This window comes from Pelobates fuscus, chromosome 11, assembly GCF_036172605.1.
Source record: "Pelobates fuscus isolate aPelFus1 chromosome 11, aPelFus1.pri, whole genome shotgun sequence".
Lineage (NCBI taxonomy): Eukaryota > Metazoa > Chordata > Amphibia > Anura > Pelobatidae > Pelobates > Pelobates fuscus.
In genome coordinates, this window is record NC_086327.1 from 107453535 (window position 1) to 107470617 (window position 17083).

General features: G+C 41.0%; 1 protein-coding gene across 2 annotated transcripts in view; it reads right to left on the reverse strand.

Moving 5' to 3' along the window:
* The window catches only part of LOC134577572 (Golgi integral membrane protein 4-like), a 106871-nt gene that overhangs the window by 72856 nt on the left and 16932 nt on the right, over positions 1 to 17083 (reverse strand). The window lies entirely within an intron of this gene.

The following is a 17083-nucleotide window of genomic DNA, read 5'->3' on the forward strand; positions in this document are numbered from 1 at the left end:
TGGAAAGCAGAGAGCAGCAGGTTGTCTCTTCCTGGCCTACATCAAGAGTACAACACTTCAAGAGACTTCATTCGGGCTTTCACGAGTGGTGACAATAGGGATACCATGCTGAGCCTTGCAGTAATGGCGACACAAGCGACGCGCTCTTGGCACCAACATATAAAATGCCTTATGTATCTATTTTAACAAGCAGCACTTTTTTTACGTACTTCTTTCTAACTAGAAGATATTATCAGGCGCCCACATAATATACCTTAAATGCCACTGACATGGCTGTGAAGAATGATTTTGGACGGGTAAAACAAATACTAGAGGTTGTTCTTAAATCTGAGATTGCCATAGTTTTCACCCAAGTTGCTCATAATGCTAAATGAATACAGTATGCAGAGATTGGCCTGCTGCTACCATCCCAGCTTCTTTACATTTTATTTTCCCTTTTCATGCTCAGATGCAAAAACATTTTTAAAAAGCTATAACTTACCGGTTTACATACCTCATTCGGCTAACAGGGGTATTTACTAAATCATATTCAGCTGAAAACGGAATTGCAACATTTATTCTAAAATACTGTGTCCATAGCCACATTGGAGAATTTGTAGCCATTGTTTTGCAATTCTGTTTACAATAGCATACAGTTAAGAACTTAGCTCATTTTCTGGCTGGTGCCAAGGCATCGCCCTATCCAGAAGAGAATGTCTATTTAACTGTATATATTTGTTTTAACCCCTGAAGGACACATGACATGTGTGACATGGCATGATTCCCTTTTATTCCAGAAGTTTGGCTTAAGGGGTTAAATGTGACTAGTATCCAGCAGTGGTCTGCTGTGCACACAAGTGATTGACAAAAAAAAAATAAAAAAAAAAAAAGTCCAGTTTGTTTGAAGATTAAAATTAAAATCTTGTATAACCCACTTGCCAAGTTTTTACTATATTTATCAAGGTGAGTGGCGTCAGCGATGCTGCAATGTGAACTTTGCCCATGATATCACTGGCACAACATGGGTAGTAAGATAGTGTTGTGGCACTATTGGACTACCCCCTATTGGAACCTGTCGCAGCAAAAGAAGTTGTTGCCAAATGTGCCAACAGTGCTATCAAGCCTGGAGAACAAAGATGACCGTGAAGAAAATAGAACACCCGTTTAGAACACTTTACAAAGCCTGTTCACAGGAAATGCACACATCCTGTAATAAATTGTACCACCCAATACCGGTCACTTTTCCTGGCATTCAAACTTCCATAGACTACTAGGTAGATTGTATAGAGTTCAATGACGACAACTGATTGACAGGAGGGGAATTTTTTTAACATATTTTTAATACAATTTGCTATTTGGTTACGATCTGATTTTAGTGTAGGTTTGTTTGTTTTTTGTTCTTTTTGAAAGTCCTGTGTATCATGCCAGTATTAGTGAAAACTGGTACTTTTATAAGTTAAACCATGTTACATCCCCCTCACCTCCCCTACCCCCCTGTTATTTCCTGGTTGTTTAGCTCAGTGGACCTAAACTCATGAGGCATTGAGCTGCATGGGGAAGTCTGTGATTGGACAGCCGCAGGAAGTCTGGGATGTGGAAAAAGGGGAGGGCTTTCAAAGGCTTCGGACAAGAGATGGGCAAGTTATGCAAGCGGTTTTTGGATATAAAACAAAAAATATAGACGTTACTAAGGAACATAATATAATTATTATTAGGTTATTATAATAATAAATTAATAGCATCCGTAACACTATGGATACTCCTAAAAAAATAAAATGAAAAAAAAAACACACAAAGAAAAATATACCAAATACTATCTTTATGTTCCTCACTTTTTTTTTTTTTGTATTTGGTTTGTGTTTTTAGAAATACCTCAATCATAAAAAATGCATGCATGTTTTGAATTGGGTTGCAACTACTAAAAATTGCAACAAAAAAAAAAGACAAAACAATAAGTTGTTTTTTTAAAGTTTAGCAGCTGCAAAAAAATATAAATAAATAAAAAAAGCAATGAGGCCAAGATGCAAACTGTTATAGTAACTCATGTTACAAATCAAAATTATAAAAATTATAAACAATGTTTCTATGAAAGAATGCAATGCCTTTTCTACCCAGCACTGATGGGGAAAGTATCAGCAAGCAGCAGAATACCAAGGATCAGGTGACCTTTTTTCCTGGAATGATAAATTGCAGACAGAAAAAAAAATAAAAAATAATAATAATTATATATATATATATATATATATATATATATATATATATATATATATATAAATAACGCTCAACACAGGGAGTTGTTTGCTGAAATTCTTTTAATGGCTCTCAGCATCTGCGGTTGGGACTTGTGTGCCGCCCAGTCTACGTGTGCAGTTAATTTGAAACACTAGAACAATTTCCAACTATTAAAGAAACTAGAGTTCAGCAAGCTTGACGGAAAGTTACAGTGTACGTGAAGATAAAACTAATTTCAAACCACTGATAACAGACTGCAATAAAGTTATATAGTGCGGAAGATCTAAAGTAAATAGCGTATAGTGTAGGCATGACACATGCACAAACATGTATCACAATGAAATTCATTTGGTGAATGCAACTTTCTCCAGATCGGTTATATGCATGTCAGAGAGCAATGATTTCTCAGACAACTGAAATCTGGATCATTTGATTTAAAGGAACACTATAGTCACCTAAATTACTTTAGCTAAATAAAGCAGTTTAGTGTATAGATCATTCCCCTGCAATTTCACTGCTCAATTCACTGTCATTTAGGAGTTAAATCAATTTGTTTCTGTTTATGCAGCCCTAGCCACACCTCCCCGGCTATGATTGACAGAGCCTGCATGAAAAAAAACAAAAACCTGGTTTCTCTTTCAAACAGATGTAATTTACCTTAAATAATTGTATCTCAATCTCTAAATTGAACTTTAATCACATACAGGAGGCTCTTGCAGGGTCTAGCAAGCTATTAACATAGCAGGGGATAAGAAAATCTAAATTAATCAGAACTTGCAATAAAGAAAGCCTAAATAGGGCTCTCTTTACAGGAAGTGTTTATGGAAGGCTGTGCAAGTCACATGCAGGGAGGTGTGACTAGGATTCATAAACAAAGGGATTTAACTCCTAAATGGCAGAAAATTGAGCAGTGAGGCTGCAGGGGCATGTTCCATACACCAAAACTGCTTCATTAAGCTAAAGTTGTTCAGGTGACTATAGTGTCCCTTTATCCTACGGTCTACCAAATATGTTAAAACATAAAACTTTGTCTGACTATCTAGGTTGTGATTTGTTAGATAGCTATAGCCTGATGCAAGGTTTCATGAAGGATGATACAGTTTTCAGGTGTATTTTCGTGAAAAGGGCAGGAGTTAACACATTCAATTTAATGCGATTAAAACAAAAAAAAAATTGAAAAAAAAACTACGTATTTACTCTTATTTCAAGCTTTAACATTTCCTGCAAATCTCCAGGAATTGCAATGAAATCTCACCAGATGCTATTGTTTCTATTGCAGTACTAAGAGGTGGTTTAACACCTTGAAATGGTTAACAAAGCCGAACCCCATAAAAAACACGAACAAAAAAATTCTGAAAATGAAAGGATGTAGAATGGAGGAAACCTTTGCACATCTTGCAAATAATAAAAGTAAAAACGATCTTTAGATATTTTGCTACTCAAAACTTTACATTGGGACAAATACAAATACAGTCATATGTGGAGATATCGCATTGTGAAATGGATTTTCGATTTGTCTCTCAAATAAAGATTTAAATGTTTTTTTTTTTTAAATTTAAAGTAAAAAAAATAAAAAAAAAACACGTCTTCAGGACAGTAAGGAAATTAATTTGCGTCTCAGAATGTTTCCATTTAAAACAGTGAACTTCAGGAAATGGCAAAAAGAATGCAAGAAAAATAAAATAATACTTCTTAATTTAGTCTATGACAAACAGCTCCAACATTTATTACCACAGCTAGCAGAATCTGACACTTGTGGTTTCCTGATACTAGTCTATTAATTTACAGAAATAGAAAAATTACTGACATAACTATTTTAAATATCTTTAGAATCAGCTCTGCCACTGAATACTAAAACACATATTCTTTTAAAAAGAGAACCGGTCTGAAAGCTTCACTTTAACATCAACTCAATTTGGGCACTCTGTGGCGCGAACACCGCTAGAATTCCAACTCCGTAGGCATTCGGTAAAATGCGTGGGAGCAAGCTCCCGGACAAGGAATAAAGACAGATTATACTCACGAACCGTAATGTTCGTTACTTTTATTAAATTTATCACTCCCGAGAAAGACTGACCGCACAGCCTTATTTCATGGAACTCTTTTGGGCCAGGAGCCTCATGTGCAGTCGATCAAACAGACTTCCATGAAAATCCTGAACCCCTGAACCGATCTGGGTGATTTTTGGATATGTTGGTCCCCCCAGATCGGGACTATAGGACTTCCCACGTGGCACCCTGTTTGCTGGGAGGAAATGATCTGAACTCTCTTACTCCCAGCAGTCCGTGTGGAAACTCACAAGGTCATAGGGTCCGGTACAATATTAAAGGGCCACAGGCCCCTGAATACCTCGAAACAGAAGTGGGTTGCACAGCATGGTCCCGCCCCACGTGAAACAGCCCACCGGGAAAAGACTCATCTCAGGTTTGTAGGAAACCGCTATACCAACCTTGGGATTTGGAAAGCCTCACTCTGAGTAGGGGGAAAGAACATCTCTGGCAACGAAACCCCTCATCCTCTCGGGGTGGCCGCCACACACTGTAATTGCTATGCCGGGACAGCAGATGAACTACCTGCCAACAGTCTCTTCTGCTCTCCCTGTCACTCCGTTCTTCAGCACAGTCTATGCCAAAGAATTTATTGGCAGGTGAGTGAATTTTTTTTGTTTTTTAAACACACACACAAAAAAACAAAAAACTAAAAAAAAAAAACAAAAAAAAAAAACTCTATAAATTTGCTAGAAAAACTGGCATCAATGTAAAGGTAGAATGTTATGCTCCTTAAAAAGAGAATAGGTTCGAAATAGCAGGACAGGTACCCTTAAAAAGGTATATGTCCAAAATAAAAAAAGCAAATACAAACTATTAGGTTGCTATTTTGGGGTAACATTTAGATAATTTCCCCCTAAAGCCCTGCTATTTTGGGAAATTATTTTTAGGTCTTCTGTGAAACTGCTACAGCTCGTAATAAAGGCAAACAGAGACCTAAATATCTTCTGGGAAGCTTTAAGATTTCATCCAGAATCCCAGGGTTTGGAGTTCAATAGCAGGATGCGGATTTCTGCCAATTCATACTTTAGTCAATGACACAGTCTAACTGAATTCAAACTGGGTATTCACTAAATCATGAAATGTTTGAGAAGTCAAATTAAGCCACAATAATCAAACTAGAGAAACCCTCCATGCCAGCTTTGTTTTCAAATCGGCTATTTTGGTCTAAAATTCACCTTGACCTCTGAACAATTTGCACTTAAAGGGACACTATAGTCACCAGAACAACTACAGCTTATTGCATTTGTTCTGGTGAATAGAATCATTACCTTCAGGCTTTTTGCTGTAAACACTGTCTTTTCAGAGAAAATGCAGTGTTTACATTACAGCCTAGTGATAACTTCACTGGCCACTCCTCAGATGGCTGTTAGAGATCCTTCCTGGGTCATGGCTGCCTAAAATGCATCCAAACATTCAGTATCTCCTCCCTCTACATGCAGACACGGAACTTTCCTCATAGACATTCATTGATTAATCTCTATGAGGAGCTGCTGATTGGCCAGGGCTGTGTTTGAATCATGCTGGCTCTGCCCCTGATCTGCCTCAGCCAATCCTATGGAGAAGCACTGTGATTGGATCAGGCTACCACTTCTTATGATGTCAGCAGACTGCTTTTTTTTTTTTGAGGCAAACAGCATGCAGAGTTACAGCTTCTGGCTTGAATACAGTAAGATGTTGCTATATTTAGGACAGCATGAGGGGCCCAGATGGTGGTGTGGCGAAACCGACCTCGCCACGTGTCCTTGGAGGGGGCTGCTTGCCCGCCTCTTGCCTTTGGACTATGGACCCGACTTTATGTGAATGTGTTAACTCAGATAGCTATGCCATGGAGCCCATTCGTGTAGTTAAAGACTTCGGCTCCATGGCAATTGAACTGTGTGAATAGGATCTGAGCGCTATTCGGTAGTTTTGTGCGCTCAGATCCCAGCTATCTGGGGATATGTGACATGTCTGTGTTTTATATATAAAATGTGAGTTTGTGTATTTTATAGTATTTTAATGCTTTGTGCTCACCATGTGTATAATGGAGTCTTGTCTCTGTCCTGGGAGATAATTGAATTACTTCTCAATTATCTCCAGGATAGAAGACTCTGAAACCGGTCTGGGCCAGATAGCCATGTGCCAGCCAGGGCCCAAAATATATTTTACTAACTTCTGAACCCCTGGTCTGATTCATGCCATTTTTTTTTATTATGTGAATTGGATGTATGGTTTTAGAGTTATGAAAGTTGGGTAAAAAGTATGTTTTAACTGTATGTGTAATTGAGTTTCCTCTCAGGATAAGGGGAGGGATTATGTGGGATGTAACTGTGATGTGATTGGTTGTTTTATACCTCCCTGTGGGCGGTCCTGTATTTGAAAAGACTAATAAAAACCAGGCTGGGTGTGCCAGCACCTGAGATTCTGCTTGACCCTCAAAATGAAGTGTCGTCTCGTTATTGGGGGAATTGGATTGTATGCCGACTGCCAGGAGTGTAAACCTTTCGTATGGTTTTTCCTGTTCGGCTGTTTCCAGGTTCGTGTAGTTTGCAGTTCGGGAGATTGGTGCTTACAGCAGCTGCCTGTGTATCTGGAAAGGGGGATATCGCCTAAGCGGTTTTTATCCTCTTGTGGGCGAAACAGTCCGTTACAGGTGGTTTTAACTCTATATGGTCAGGAATACATGTTTGTGTTCCTAACCCTATAGTGATCCTTTAAATGAAAACCCTGAAGGCAAATTTCAAATTGCAGTCACTAACTTACAGGGTTATCCACTGACGTGAGAATTCATTCAAAGTCAATTTTAAAGCCAAAAGCAGTTGAATTGGAAGCAGAGAGGAGACTGCTTCAAGTTCTGCTAGGTTTACTTTGAATTTAAAATTCACTTTGAATTTTCACGTAAGTGAATAATCCTGTTAATATCAGGAAAGCGTAGCTGTGAGATATAGATAGATAATATATCACATAGAAGTAAAATTGAACAAAGAAACAAACAAAACAAACAAAATTCAAGACCTTTTTATAATTTTTTTTTTTTTTTTTTTAAATCTAGTATTTCAGCATTTTGATATGTTTGAGGACTTCATATTTTGAGGAATAAAACTAAATTTGAAAATCTTATCCAATAATAATTGACTGTGGCCATAGTCAGAGCTTTCACCCAGCTATATTGGGCCTCTAAAATTACAATGCCAATTAAAGTCATAGCACAGTGTTTAATGATGCACACCATCTATCAATATCTATAATCACACAAACTGAGCCAGCCCTGCTTTCACGAGATAAGCTTCCACAGCTTCCTTGATATCTGATAATGTGTTATTTATCTCAATGACCACTTCCATCAAGCCCATTTATCTACAGCTGCACCAAGTTATAGTGACATCAGATTCTCATAGAGCATGGCTTAGTTAAAATTTATAACAGTTAAGGAAACACACAGATCAAATCTTTAAAAGGTTAACCACATGATTTTATACATTCTACAAGCCATCATAACATCTGAAAGGTGTCCCTGAATGAAAAATGCAATATAATAAACAGACTGACCCAAACATTTGTTTTTTAAATGAAAAAATATATATTATATCTCAATATAAAGAAACCATTTCTTTATTCGAATATTTTGTTAATTTTTTATTTTCTATATGAAATACAAACAGCGACGCAATAATTAAATAATTAAAATTTTACAGCAAAAAAAAAAAAAAAGAAAAGAAAAAAAAAAAACATTCTGCAGCAATAGGGCATAATTGAAAGAAAGGGAAAATAGTGTAAAACCAGGTTCTAAAAAGGAAAATAAAATTATAATGCAGAGGGGATATGTTTTCTATGGTTAGTGGCCCAGCATCTATTTTTATCCAGCAGTGAGGATACACCCAAACTGCAGGCTTGGAAATAAAATAAAGAAAATAATAAACAAAATCACTCGGTAAAACAAAAGCACTCTGCCAAGAATGGCATTAGATTCCATGCCAGCTATTTATGCACGCATTCATGCAGTTTCCAGGCAGATAATGGATCACACTGCTTGCAAACCTTGGCATCAAAAACTTTAACCATCTTGTTTTAGGTTTAAAAAGTTGTAAAAAAAACAAACAAACAACAAAATAAAATAAATTTAAATAAAAAAAAAAAATAAAAAAATAAAAAGTACACCCCCCAATATAGCCATTATGAGTTTATAGCCATGCACAATCCCAAAAGAATGAGGTGGGATTGTACATGAAGTGTTACAAAACATATTTTAGCAAGTCTCAGGGTTATCTCTGCAACTGCCATGCTCAGAACAACCCTTGCAGATTGTAGGTCAGATACAAGGGAACAATAGCAAGGCTTTTTACTGTTTGTTTCTTAGCAGAGGTGAGGGTTTAAAGGGTTATTTCAAGCAGTAATGTAGCTAGAGCTTTTTCTGCCTGGGGAGGTCCCCGAGTTTGCCGCCCCTCTCAGCCTGGCCTCATCACCAAGGCGCCGCCACACTGTGAGGAATGCAGGGAGCAGGGATAAGCTCAAGAGCCACTGGGCCATACAGAGGTGCCGGTGGAGCTCAGCCACACTACCCGAATTGACCAGCAGGAAAGGAGTGCTGTGCCCTCCTCTCCAGCCAGTCACTTGGATAATACACCACTTATGGTAGCGCCGGCCAGGCCAAGTGACCAGCCACATACAGATATACACACAAACAAACCCACAAACCAGGATACACAGCCAGACACACACATTGACACAGTCATGCATAACCTTATACACACACACACACAGATCTAGGTATACATACACACATATATAAATAACAATTTACATATTTTACCACCCTCCTGTTACCTTACATTTTGGGTACAGAAGGGTAGTTACCGTTAAATGCAGTGGGAGCTGGCTGACCTATGCTGATGGGAGTCTGGTACTCCAGGCTGCCTCGGTCCCTCTCCTCCATTTTTGTATCTTCTCCTTCCCATGTGGCACCCTGTTTTCTGGGAGGAAGTGATCTGAACTCTTACTCCCAGCCGTCTGAAACTCACAAGGTCACAGGGGCCTGGTCCAGTACAATATTAAAGGGCCGCAGGCCCCTGAATACCTCAAAGCAGTAGTGGGCTGCACAGCATGGTCCCGTCCCAGGTGCCACAACCCACCAGGAAATTTTCCGGCCAAGATGGCCCTTTCATGTGAAACACCGGGTATGCTCCAGAGCTGTCCCCAAACAAGTTTCACCCAGGGCGGACTGCCTCCTAGCTATGCCAATTACTCAAAGCACCATGGTAGTTTGAGTTGAAGTGGTCATGGTGCCTGGAGTTTGTATGTGCAGCGTTTAACTTTGAAACACTGCACATTCAAAAGATTAATCTCCCTGCTACTGGAGAGGTTTGTCCAAATCAGGCAGCATCATAGGGGTGTCATCAGCCAGCCCAGAACTAGAGTTTCAGGCTGGCTAATGTCGACTCTGTGCACAGAATGACAGGCATTGGCTAAGAGTGGTCAGCTAACTCTCTAAAAAAAATTATTGGAGAACTCAGCAGCTTCTAGCTTCATTGGTCTCACCAGGGAGTATGGAAGCCCCAAGGCAGAGAAGCCAGCAAGCATACCACAGACACCAAGAAATGGTGAAAGAACAATTAACAACATTGTCTCGATCATCTCGGAATCGCAAAGCATGCAGAATTGATTATTTCCCAATGTAAGGTCACAGTCCACATACACATCTGTTCTTGTAACTCCGATATCATCCGTCTCACTCATTTTTTATGATTTCGGCTTATCAGTTTCCAGACACACCTACTATTTTACTTTTATTTCATTTCATAATTATTTCAAGAAAATACCTAAGCTCTCAATCAGTTCCAGATAGACATCAAGGATGATATAGCGGTCTTCATAGTTACACTAGTTATTCTACAACCACTCCTTTCGACGTTTGCAAGTCATACTGATATTCCATTCCAAGCGGTGTTTGCTTACAATGGAGCGTAGCAATAATCAAAGCTGGATTGTTTTTGAGGACCATCAATAGACCTTCAGTCTTCCTGTGTTTATTCACAACAAAATGTTCATGGGTGGATAGACCATCATTTATATGGGAAATTCTTGCCATTTTGCATTACCAAATATATAGATTTTGTAGAGAAAAAAATCAAAAAAAAATCACTCAGATGGCTAATAGAGGTGCTTCCTATTTCAGCACATCCGTTCAGAGTCTCCATGAGATGTTGATTGGCGCAGTGAACGTTTTTATCACACACGCGCAATAACCTTCTATTCCTTTCCTATGGGAGCATTGGATTGGCTGAGATCATCAAGATTGAGGATCTCAGCTATAGAGGTGGGGGCAGTTGCAGTGGGATCAGCCTGGTAATGGAGGAAAAGGTCAATAAAATAAATTTTGCTCCATTCTGGGAGGGGTCACCTAAACATTTAGTCCAGCACTAAGTCACCCTGTTATGATAATGTGTTCGAATGAAGCCAACATATCAGCATCAGAGGAATGATAGCTAGTAATCGGCAGGTGATTCCCCTCATCCCCACAACGGTAGGGAATTTTCATGGGGCAGGGGGCTGTGATAGAATAGAATACTGCCTTGTTATGGAAGCGTTCCCAAGCAGGGCCAATCACATGGCAGGAGCGGGGGAAAGGGGGAATAAAGTTGAATATAAAAATCGATCTCGATGACGGAGGGTGCAGTTAAAGTGAACGTGGCATGGCAGGTCGATTGGGTAGGAAGGCAGACTACAGAAAGCAGATGGACACAAGGTGATAGAAGCATCAGTGGGACATGGTGGGTGTAGCGTTACTTACCTTATCCGGGGGCCGGCCGCGGTCCTCTCTTCAAGCCGCTCGCGGTCCTGTGGCTGCACGAGCCGCGCGCGGCTCATCCGACTCCCCTAACAGGAGGACGGGCAGTGACCGCATTCCCGTATCTATTGTATCCGATAGGGGTAGCCAATTTATTTCCAGGTTCTGGAAAGCCTTTTGTTCGGAAATGGGTGTTTCTCTCTCATTTTCTTCCACTTACCATCCCCAGTCTAATGGAGCTGCTGAACGTGCCAACCAGTCTCTGGAGCAGTACCTCCGTTGTTTTGTGTCTCACCATCAGGACAATTGGTCTGACCTGCTTCCTTGGGCTGAATTTGCTCGGAATAACGCCACTCATGATTCTTCCGGCAAAAGCCCTTTTTACGTTGTCTATGGCCAGCATCCCGTTGTTCTTCCGGCTGCATTCTCCTCACAGGGCATGCCAGTTCTGGATGAGCATTTGGCTGGTTTGCGTAATACTTGGGAGCAGGTTCAGCGTTCTTTGGTGGACTCTGCTGCCCGCCAGAAGGCTCAGGCTGACTAGCATCGCAGAGCGGCTCCTTCCTATGTTGTGGGGGACAGGGTTTTGCTTTCCACACGGAATATTCGCCTCCGGGTGCCTTCTATGAAATTGGCTCCCCGCTTCATTGGTCCTTATCGCATTATACATAAGGTTAATCCAGTTTCTTATGCCTTGGGTCTGCCTAAGAATCTGCTTATACCTAATGTCTTTCACACCTCGTTGTTGAAGCCTTATGTCCGCAACCGCTATATCCGGCATACTCCCCCTCCCCCTCCTGTCTCTGTGGAGGGTCATGAGGAGTTCGAAGTGTCTGCTGTCCTTGACTCTCGTTTCCTTAGGGGTCGGCTTCAGTACTTGGTACATTGGAAGGGTTATGGGCCTGAGGAGCGCAGTTGGATTTCTGCTGATGCTGTTCATGCTCCCCGCCTTGTGCGTTCTTTCCATTCGCGTTTTCCTGCCAGGCCTGGTCCTGCCCGCCCGGAGGGGGGGGGGGTGTACTGTAGCGTTACTTACCTTATCCGGGGGCCGGCCGCGGTCCTCTCTTCAAGCCGCGCGCGGTCCTGCGGCTGCACGAGCCGCGCGCGGCTCATCCGACTCCCCTAACAGGAGGACGGGCAGTGACCGCGAGATGCGGTCACGTGTCCCGTCTGAAGCTAAGAGCGCGCTGCGAGTCTCGGGCGCGCTCTTAAAGAGACAGTGGGAGCCTAAATTGCAAAAAGGCTCCCATTGGCTCCTGTTATGCCAATCACCCCATACACTTACCTTTTGGGGGTGTGGAAGTGACAGGAGCCAATCACATTAGTTTGGAGGCTACTTATACTTACCCTTTTCCCTTAGTTCGTTGCCCTATCGTGGTTTCTGCTACAGTTCCCTTTAGCGCTTGTTGTGTTCAGTTGTGTTCCTCCGTATTTGACCTTGGCTTTGTATTCTGACTTCGTTTTCGCTTTATCCTTGTCTGTTCAGTTTGCCGGCTTGCTGATTCCTGTGTACCAGACCCCGGCTATTTCTCGTTTACGCTGTCTCTTTGTGCCCTCGACCTCGGATCGTTCCTGACTCTGTACTTCTCCTATATACACGTCGAGTACGGCCACTCTAAGGTCCGGTAGACGTGTCTCTCCTCTGTGCTGTCTTCTGTTTAGCTGGATCCTGCGTGTAGGGGTATATTCTCGTTATAGTGGGTGGCCGGAAAAACTATTTTATTGATACAGCCAGGATCTGCACATGTAGGACTGCAGTGCTCTCAGCCCAAACATTGATGACGAGGAGACCAAGATTTGGCCTAATTTCAGCCAAAACAAAAATGTTGTCCTGGCCAACGTGTACAGGAAAATAAAATCAACCTGTTGTGTACAGAGAGGACCCTGTGAGACTATACACACCAAGACATGAGATTTTCATACTGCTGGACACAATGATCCATCATAGACAAAATGTGCATGTTTTGTAGTCTTGTTCTTTTTAACTCTCAAGACAAGATCTGATAAACAAGTGCTGGGAGGTTTCAAAGTTGCCGAATGAAGGTGTGATGCAGGTATTCAGTTGTATTTCCTTTTCATCGGTTGATGAATAGTTAATTCGTTTTCAGGAATGTAATAGCCTCACAGTTTCAAACTCTTAGTCATAGTCTTACTAGGTGCATGTGGGTCAACAGATAAGCAGCTTGTGGGTGTCACAATTGTAAATAAAAAGGGGTGGCAAAACAGAATATTTGGCCCTTGTCGAAGTCACTTCGATATTTTCGCTTGCTCATATTTCCTGCTTCCAACACATGTAATTCAAGAACTGATTTTTCACTGCCAAAGATAGCCCACCCTTGGACAGGTGCCATTGTAGCAATATAAAATCAAGGCTATTCACTTCACCTGTCAGTGGCTTTAATGTTGTGGCTGTGAATGTCCCAGTAGGAGATATGAGATTGGGACATAGTTGGTCAGGCCTATAACAAGAATGCCAGGCTAACTGTCCACACTTTCACCAACTCCAGCCCATACACAGAACACTCCTATGACCCCATTGCCCTGGATGCACTTAGTGTAGAGCACCCATTGATGTGCACTGCTCCTTTTCTGGTGAATTCTACTACTACTGTTGAATTCCTATTCCCAGGTGGATTCACATATGAGTAACTGGAAACCAAAACTCTTTCTCCTGACCGAGGACTGCAGCGTGATATACAGAGTTATTTACTAGAGTGAGAATTCAGAAAACATAAAAAATAAAAATAAAAAAACATTTTGTAAAAGAAATAAGTAGCATATACTTTTTGCAGTAATTTTCCGATGATGTCTGTAAGAGTGAGCTCACTTTAGACATTAACCGCCAATCCCCCAACTTATCACATCAGACGTGAACTTTGGGCTGATGAAATGAATGGGAAGACACAGCTCATTGATTGTTAATGTACTAGACATTGTAAAAGAAAAAAAAAAATATGATTAAGATCTTTGGTGTTTACTTTAATGCCTAAAATATCTTAACTCCTTGTACTTTTTATAGTGGTTATGGTGTGACTGCTCATTTTTGTTTTCCCCATAACAATTTTTCAATAGCACCTAAAGCCCACTCATCTCATCCTGGCATGCTGGGAGAAAGCTTGGCTTTCAGTACCACTGGAGAGACACACAAGCCAGCATTAATTTGGCTTTGCTGAAGGTCTTAACGGCGATGGAGTGTGACCATATCCGGCTTACCTTAACAGTACAAATATTTAGACATAATATACACAAATGGAGGAAAGTGAAACATTTTAAACAATTTCAGTTTATATGAAATGAAACAGAGCTTTTAAAGATACCAGCAGAAATATTAAAAAAGTTAGTTTAAGTACAATGTGGGTGCAGAAGTGCTGGTGGTATTAGCTTGTAAACCACAAGCCCTGATTCTCAGTCTAATCGTTTGAGTGGTTTCACCAGAACTGGGGGTTCCTTGTTCCACTCAGCTTACCGGAACTGACAAAGTCCCACTTCCGCATTAGCAAAATTATTTTCATCCGTATTTGGAGGAGACGGATTGGCTGAACAGATCAGGCAATATTCAATAACAGTTTGACCCAGAAGCATGAGTTGGCATTTAGTGATCATGGTGCTTAAAGCAACCTTTTACAAAAGCAAACCAGAGACGATCTATCACCAAGTCCTGAAAATCATTTTAAGAGGAATACGGGGGTAGTAAGAGCATCAGACAAGTGTAACTCCCTTACTTTACTCTCCAGCCCAGGTTGCATTACGCAAGCAGACCCTTTGTGAAAAGAGGGTTGGCAGGTGCTGTAATGAAGTGTCTCATACATTCAAAAGGTCTCCAAATGTTTTACATGGAAGCAGGCTTTATCTTTTTCATAAAATTGACAGGGTTATTTACAAAACTATACTTTACTCTACTGCCCAAATAAAAAACAAAAAACACTGTTTAGTAGATATACCCCCATGAAAACATGTATACATTTAAAGGAACTCTACGGTGTTAGGAATACAAAAGGTATTCCTAACACTATATATTGTCCCCCTGCCGCCTCCATCGTGGTCCCTCCCTTTTCACTTGCCCGATTGTCCCTTGGTTGGGCTCCTTCGCCGACATCATGGCGATTTGGAAACCTAATGCACAGGGGCGGCCAGAGCTGCATGTGCATTAGGCCTTCTTCAATGTTTCCCCCCCCCCAGATGCTAAACATCCTTATGCAAAACATGAGGACATCCAGCGTTGCTTAACGGAGATAAATTTGCAGGATTAAGGGATCAGGGACAGTGCACCCAAACCACTTCAATGAGAGTATATGGTCTAGGTGCCTACAGTGTCCCTTTAATTATGCATTTTTTATTTGGAAAATATTTAAAACCAGCTAGCAAAAGCTGCACTTCTCTTGTGTGAAACCTTTGCAAGACCTCCTCTTCCAACACTGCCCAAACTTTCTGTGGCTGTCCAATCACAGACCTTCCAATGCAGCTCAATGAGAAGTCTTTGCAATGCAGGTGCTCTGGGCAATTGGCTGCCTCGAGTTTAGCTCCACCAAGCTAAACAACCAAGAAGTAACATCACAGGTTCTCTGCTTGAAAGCCAGGGGTTGTAACAGAGTAATTTATATATATAAAAAAAAAAAAAAAAAAAAAAAATTCTATTGAAATGTGTACTCTTTTTGTAAAATAGGGAAACAGAATAAAATCGATTTAAACAAAAATAAAAGAAAGGACACACTCTGTACATATAAAGCATTTCAGCATGCATTTTTTGTCTCTTTACGCCATAGCAGCAAATCACCAATAAACAGCATAGTTAGAAATCTGAAATAGTTTTGTCGTTCCAAAGAAACTCCACAAATTCTGTTTTACCAAAACATGTACTAGTATCCAATAATTTTATTTCAGCTACAAAAACAGACAGGTGAAGCCAGGCTGACAAGGCGCCTTGGAAAAACTCCAAGTGCAAAAGGTCATCCCACGCTGCTTCAGGCAGACAAACTGGCGTATATGTGACCCGCAGCTCTGCTTGGAAGCTTGAGAACTGAAAGTAGGACACGGAAGTTACCAAGTGTCCACATTCGGAACGTCTGTCCTTCAGTCAACACAGGAAAAGGGAAAAAAAAAAAAAAAAAAAAATCAGTTCTGGCTGGATTATTTTAGCCTGAATTTTGCCAATTTGACTTTCAGTTCAGTAAAACACACTGTTTAGTAAGCAAACCCCTGTGTGTCAGCACAGCCAGCCCAAAGGGATTCTGCATCCTAGGTGCCAAAATAAATTTGATAGAAATAATGAAGAGGAAATTAAAAAAGAAAAAAAAAAAACACAAAAAAAACACAAAAAAACTTTTTATGGAGTTTTAGTAACAAAAATGTGATTTTCTCTCTGTCACTTTAACGGTCTCACAGAGTTCCGTTTGAGAAGGATAGGAGTTAGGGTGCAAGTGGTTTTGGAATTTTAACAATTTTTGAGATATGTAAAGGGAGGGAATTCATGAAACTGCTACCGCAAGTTTGCAGCGTTTACCAGAGAGACCATTAACATGTGCAGAACTTTTCATGCCTTCAACCTTGATTTACTACTAGATTGCAGTTTTGACATACCGTAAAGCTGAGAGAATGCACACCAATAAACACACAGACATCTACAAACCCAGGCTCATATGCGCACGACATACAGTCAGGGGTTGGACTGGGCAGGGGAAATAGCCCCCCAAGCCGCTTTAAATTCTAGCCATACACCCAGCCAGTAATCCAGCTGCTGCCATCAATAGGAATATACCGACAGCATTGCGGGTATTTTGTGGCCGGCAGCAAGCCACCTCCAGTCGGTCTGCCTCTCCCTTCCCTGTTTCTCCGGAAGTCAGAGGTCATGAGACTCCCGACCACTGACTTCACCAAACATGCAGAGAGCGCAAGAGACAAACAGGTCAGCCCCACTACACACCAGGGATGCCCTGAGGATGCTATCAGAGTCCTGGGTAAGTACAGGGGATGCCAGGTATCTGGTTGCGGAGCTAGTGCTGGGTATGCAATTAGGGTGCCTGAACAAGATGCTGGGGGCAGAAGGATGGCACAGATATGC